At 42.1% G+C, this 6,898-nt stretch overlaps 1 protein-coding gene across 1 annotated transcript in view; it reads right to left on the minus strand.

Moving 5' to 3' along the window:
* RAPGEF5 (Rap guanine nucleotide exchange factor 5) overlaps window positions 1-6,898 on the minus strand; it is a 256,006-nt gene that overhangs the window by 185,093 nt on the left and 64,015 nt on the right. The gene's annotated exons all lie outside the window — the stretch shown is intronic.

Consider the following 6,898-nt stretch of genomic DNA (forward strand, 5'->3'; position numbering starts at 1 on the left):
AGCCTCCTCTTAAAGACCCCCAGGGTAGGAGCCAGCACCACTTCGCCTGGAAGTTGGTTCCAGATCCTAGCCGTCCTGACAGTGAAGTAGCACCTCCTGATCTAAATGCTTAGAAATAGCTACATGTAGTAACATGAATGCTAACAAAAAGCTGGACAGTGCTAGGCTCTCTGAAGCAATACAAAAGCTGAAGAAGGTACAAAGAACCTTCCCTGAGGACAGTCACAGTCCAGAGTCCTGAGGTGAAAGATTAGAAAGGACAGTCTCATGACTTGGGGACAGCAGTTAAAAACAGGGGGTGATGTGGATATCACAATTTTGCATATCAGGATTTTATTCCTCACATTTCTGAAAGCAAACCCAATAATGTTTGAGTCAAACTTTTGAATCTGTGACAGTTAAACAGATCGTATTTAGACAAAAATGTTTGTTCACCCATAGCCAATCTATTCTTGTTATCACACCATTTACACTACTGTACTCTTGAACAGCTTCTGGTGTATGATAGAACACAATTGCTAGGTCATGTTTCTGAGAACAAAAAACCCAAGTTGCAGTCACTTTACTTAAAAACAGAAAAGCTGCTAAACAAAAAATAAGATTTGGCCAGTACATACAAAGAAGTAGCTATGCCACAGAACAATTATTTTCACTAAATTGCATTTTCTTTTAGGCAGAAGGGCAACCGTATGCCAGCTAAGGGGCCACATAAATCAGACTGTTCTTTTAGACTACATAAGATTTCTAAATGAAATACTTATTGAGCCTCCTGGAACCCTTATTGGTCATTTAAAAGCGAGAGATCAAGCTGATAGTTTTATTCACACAGGGAAAAAACCCTTAACATATTAATTTTCTGTTCTTTAAAAGAAATGCGGTGTGCCAGTGGACTGAGCAGTTATATATAACTGCAGCTGTTGCAATAATCATAGATCACAGGTAAAATAGAAGCTTCTGGCTTACGGTAAATTATTTAATTGCTCTTATACTTTGGTGTGTTGAAAGAAGCAACAGACAGCCTGTCTGGTATATGCAGCTGCTATATGGTGCCTGATGTATGCAGTCAGAATATTTTTTTTTTCCATATTTACAAAGTGAAAGTAATTCTATGCTTTTTTACAAATGCATTGATTTTAAAAGCAGGCATATTCAAACTAAAACGTTAATCTGCATTGTGTATCAATTTTGAAAAGTAGCCACTCACAGCTGCCATTCCTAGTCCACCAAAAATTCTGTTTAACATTTGCTGCAAGTGTTACAGACAGCCAAAAATGAATGAACAAATTGCAAATGAGGCATACATTAAATGTGATATTTTAAAATATAACTCTGAATCAGAATAAAACACTCGGCACTTGTGGTCCCTTAAATATTTGATATGAAGTATTTATCCAGGAGATCCTCCTAGAAATGATGCGGCAGTCTCAACCAGTGGATATGACCACAGTTTGTAATTTACAGAACTGAACATGAATGAGTTCCAGATATTTCCACTTTTAGTCCATCTTCTATTTAAAGCAATATCCTCCATGTATGCTCTGTTAACATATGTTCTTCAAACATTTGTGAAATTATTAATACTAACAGCTAAATTCAGTAAAAGCTTTTCTGAGAATCCATATTGAAAAAGACTGAATTGGGCTAACAGAACAACCAACCTGGAAAAAAGATTACTCCAAATATTGTTTACTACAAACAGGCATTATTTCCCATCAGCTGACAAAATGTAACTTGTCCTGAGTAGAACACAGCAGGTGTTAGAGAGAGTATAACACTTTGGTGAAAGGGATAACAAGAAAATGTGATTGGAAGGAAAGACTAGCGTAACCAGATTAAGAGTTGCTAGAAGATTTTTCTTCTTTATCAGTAAATGAATTAAAATAATCTAAGGCTCTCAATGCATTCTTCAAACCTCCATTAATTTGGTCTTCCAAAGGCACTATGATTTGGTAAATCTTGTTATTCCAAATTTACAGTGAAGGAAGTCGAAGCACAGACAGTAAAAGGATTGGAGACAATGGTTGTTACACTCACTGGAAAGGGACCCCAATAGGTAGGGTGGCCATATGAGACCACTGGAAATCTGAGATACTGCTCCCTTTCTCCCCTGCCCTCTCCCAAGTAAGTGGCACTGCTGCAGTCAAAGGCAGAGTGGCATGGTGCACCAGGCAGGCAAGCAGCAGCAGTGTCTGCCCACCCACCTGCCTGGAACACCACGTCCCTCTGCCTCCTGCCAGGCTGTGCCCCACCACCCTGAGATTTCCTGACCAGTCCAGTGCATGCATCTTCTCACCTAGCATGGGGCTCTCTGGCACCCACTTGGCTCCTGACAGCAGCACCTAGGAGAGACAGACTGGCAGACAGGGGGTGCTGGGCTCTGCACAGGCCAGGGCACACAGCACCTCCACAGCCAGCAGAGCCAGGGGTACAATTCTGCCTCCCTTCCCTGCACAGGCAGTGAATGCAAGCACCCAGCACCACAGTGGTTGCCGCCAGGCAGCCTCTCTCTGCTACTGCAGGCACCAACTGGCCCAGCTCATCTGGGTTTGAAGTCCCAGGGTAGAGCCTGAAGCCACCCCCTGCAAATATGGGTCCCTGCCAGCAGCCAGGTAGGCAGAAGCAGGGAAAGGACCCCTTCTCCCCTTGGGACAGGGTTCCAAGACACCCTGCTGCACCCCCATCCCTTCCCCGAGATGCCACATACACATGCATACACACGTGAGCAGCCTATACTCACAGTAGCACTCTCGCCCCGCCCTGCCCAATCTGGAAATTTTGCTTCACTTTTAACCAACCAGGATTAACCAACCACTTTTTACCAGGACAGCCAACAAAATCCAAGACTGTGCCAGCCACACTGGAACATATGGTCATCTTACCGATAGCTCTTGGAGTAGAGCCTAAGTGATTGCTCTAAGTCACACAGGAAGCCTATGGCAGAGCTGTGATTGGAACACAAATTCCCAATCTTGTGCCTTAACTGTATCTTTTCTATCCAATTAGAGTTTAGCCAGGATGCTAGTACAGTACTCCAGAGAAAAAGTAACATGGGCAATTTAATGCTTACAAGTGGTCAGCACTACAATTCATTCAAAACACAGAAATTAAAGAAGCCTAGTACCACTGGACCATAAGCTGGCATTTTGTGCAGTACTGACTCAAAGAGACCTTTCAGTCCTATAATGATGCTGTTTTCCTGGGGGCGGGTTTCACCTGCTATTTAGGCCAGATCTTCTGTTGATCAAGAGATGTGTCATATCATATATCAAAAGCAGGCGCTCTCAAGATTGCAGAATGGAGCATCTATGACTTTTCCCCATGCTTCTGGGCTTTGCCAACTGCCACACAGGGCCAGGAAGGATTTTTTTTCCCCCCTCCAGTTGCTACAGGACTCTGGATTATTTTTTTCCTCACTTGCCTCAGAGCACAGTGTTGGCTGCAGCCAACACTAGGGATTGACTAGGATGTGCCAGTGCTCCTGCAGGGACTAGAACTTTGAAGGTTTTGGTTTGACGGTGGTGCCTCACTACTCAAGGTCAGTCCAACGGCTCCATTTGGTATTAGAAATAAATGTTATCCCTTGATCAAACTGGTACAGACTGTAGGGGGCTCTGCCTTCCTCTGTAGCAGGGAGCAGGGCCCTCCTCCTTGGATCTCTCAAGTGCAGTGGGACAGCAACAATCCACATGCCCTTGCTTTACCTGTGGCATGTTAGGGTGTTTTGGTGTCTTAGGGAAATATGCCTTGTATTTGTGCAGCAGGGTAGACTGTGTAGTTATGGGAATAAGTTAGACAAGGACTTGTACAGGGATGATGCTGCTTTGAGCAAAGCATTAGACTAAATCAGTGGAGGCGGCAAACCTTTATGGCAGGAATGCCACTAATTAGTTTTACACTCTCCCCAGGTGTCACTCTAATCCTTTCCCCTGCCCTGTCTGCTACTTTGCTTTCTGCTTCCTGCCATACCTGCTGCTGTGCTGCTTGATCTACTGTGTGCAGAACACAAAGGCTGTCCTTGCTACTTGTGGCACCAATGCCATAGGTTGGTCACCCCAAGACTAGATAACCTTGACAGTTCCTATGCCACCCTACTTTTCTGTGATTTTATACCTCCAGGAATAAAACATCTTTGGACTAATAATCCATTTTTACTATAACTCAGTGACACTTCAAATTAATCCTAAATTTAATCTTTCCTATTAAATATATAGAGTGTAAAAATGTTAAAGCAAATCAATGAAGACTGCTACCAGACATTATGGGCACTGACAGACATAGGAAAAAAACAAAAACAAAACACGCTTTACTGGAAGAAGCAATGTGTTACTATGACCCGGCTCTGCAGCATACATATCGATCAGGCATTTCAGCAGGGCTTTTTGGCACTTTATCTAATAGCTAGTCAGCAAAAAAGACATTGGGAAAGCTGGGTGCTACTAATGCAATGGCTCTTCTGGGCACACGACTGGCCTGGCATGGTAGCACACTGAATTTAAAGTACAGCATCATTTCTTTTCTTTTTTTTCCACGTCTGCAAGCAGCCTATGTGAAATGTCCTGTTTCTGCAAAGATTTAAGCACATGAATATCTCTGATTGTATTATAGAAGGGAGGAGTTATCCTATTACATAATGGTAATTGAAATTACATGATTACATGTTTTTTCCCCCCCAATTACTACAATAATAGCACAAAGAGCAAAGTGAAAAGTTCAAGTGTAACTTTAAGGTCAGCCTCTCCTAACTGCTAAATACTTGCCCATGCAACCCTAGTGTTGGACTGTGGAATTGCTGTGAGCATTTACTAATGATGGATCACCAGCACTAACTGGTCACAACTGTAGGCAGGAGTAGTTTCAATGTGTATTTTTCCTCCCTAGAAAAGACACATAGGTTAAATCTATGGGCACTCTTGCACATGCTCCAGTTGGGGTGGGGGGGAAATGGAGGGAGGTGCTTTAATTAGAGTGGCGTCAAGAGAAATTCTGACAATCACTGAGATGGGGACAATCACTCAGATGTTTGTAAGCATTTGTCTATAGACTCTATATGCTTGGAGCTGCTCTAATTAAACCGCTGCTGAATCTTATGTATCAGCATCCCCGCACTTAAAAATGGTAGCAGGAGTGCTTGAACTAAAACAGGGCTAAAAACAAGGTTTAGCTCAAGTGCCCATGCAGCCATTTTTAAGCATGGGGACACTGATACATGAGATGCAGGAGGCTGCTGGAGCACAGTTTTGCCATGCTCCAGCAGACTTGATTAACTGAGTCTGCTCCAACGCACTGGAATTCCAGCACATCAGAGCAGCCTCTGCACTTGTGTATAGGCTTCCTATGTGAATGAAGAAAATCATGGCATCCTAAGTTTAATGGGACAAATCATCCCTGGTATAAGTTTATCAAAGCAAAACCAATACAGCAGATATCAATCTGTAACTGTAGTCTTACTCAGTTTCTGGAACAGTATGTGTGTAGACTCTCAGTTAGTATGAGCAAAGAAAAAAAGAGGAGTTGGAGAAAGAAAACACTGGTTCATTTATGCTTCACCATCTGTCTTCATCCATCTATCAGCTCTTCCCTGCTCCTACTCCTACCTTTTTCCTCTAATGAGCTCAAAGTATTCAGTCATCCTTTTGACAAATGCAGAAGCATTAAAAAAAAAAAAAAAAAAATAGTGCATGTATATAGACAAATGCTTACAAAAAATCTCAGGCCAAGTGATTTTCAGAATTGCTTTTTGCCTTGAAGTAAAACTTGGCATTTTAAATTTATTTAGAGTGAACAGTTAACTTTGGTAAACTTGGCATAGTAACTTTGGCATAGTATCCATTATTTCTTTAAGGATTTGTATTTTAGCAGGTTATTATTCACATCAAGCAGTGAGAATTTTGAAATTGGAAAAACCTACCTTCTATTTAATATCATCCTCCCCTGACGCTGATATCATTATTCAAAACTCTCTTCCTTCAATATTTATTGAAAAAAGAAACCCTGACAATGTGACAGGGAAAGCCTTCCGAAAAGAAGTCTTCGGTGACAGCACTCCCCAAAGAAAACCAACTTCAACTACAATTTGAATAAAGTGAGCAGGAATAAGCCAGAGATGTACATTAATGAATAACCAAATAGAACATAAGACAAGTAACAACTTGCATTAGAAATGACAGTTAATACTGGAACAGTAGGACTATAAAATCTTCCAGTCCATCTTCCTTCCCAGCACCCTTTACACAGAGTACACACCAGAACTTTCTGGCGTATCCATTTGATTCAAAACCTTCAAGAGAATAGGCATGAACCAATGGCCTGAATTTCAGAGATAATAAAAAGCACAACTCTTAGTAAAAGTCAAAAGGAAAATCTTACTGCACATCAGTGAGAGCTGCCCACCCCTGAGCCTGCCTAAAAACCAAACATTTTATTTTGTGAAAATGCTCCCCCCTTGGCATACAGATCTGGGATGTAAATGACCAAAGTTCAGGTCCCTGCTCTACCTGTGTGCACATGGTACTGTTACCACTAAGGTATAGTCAGTGTGTCCCAGGATTAACTATAAAAAAAACCAGACTATTTGAATGGAGAGATCAAGAGAAACCCTGACAGAACTCTGGAGTATCCTGGTAGGCAAAAGACTTAACTGCAAAAAAGTACAAGCCTGTGCTGAAGTCCCTGCTCTGAGCACTTTGTTGGAAAAATTCAGGTCTGTTTTCCTCAGTACCTCTACAAAGCAGGCTAATCGTTATACTAGCCAAATTTAGAGATCCAAGTTTGAAAGTTGGGGTCCAAAGAAACAGGGCCATTCTGCTCATTTATAGTTTCATAGTAGCTAGAGTCGGAAGGGACCTGAGTAGATCATCTAGTCCGACCCCCTGCCTTGGCAGGAAAGAGCACCGGGGTC

The sequence above is a fragment of the Crocodylus porosus genome, unplaced genomic scaffold (assembly GCF_001723895.1).
Source record: "Crocodylus porosus isolate Cpor-Errol unplaced genomic scaffold, CroPor_comp1, whole genome shotgun sequence".
Taxonomy (NCBI): Eukaryota; Metazoa; Chordata; order Crocodylia; family Crocodylidae; genus Crocodylus; species Crocodylus porosus.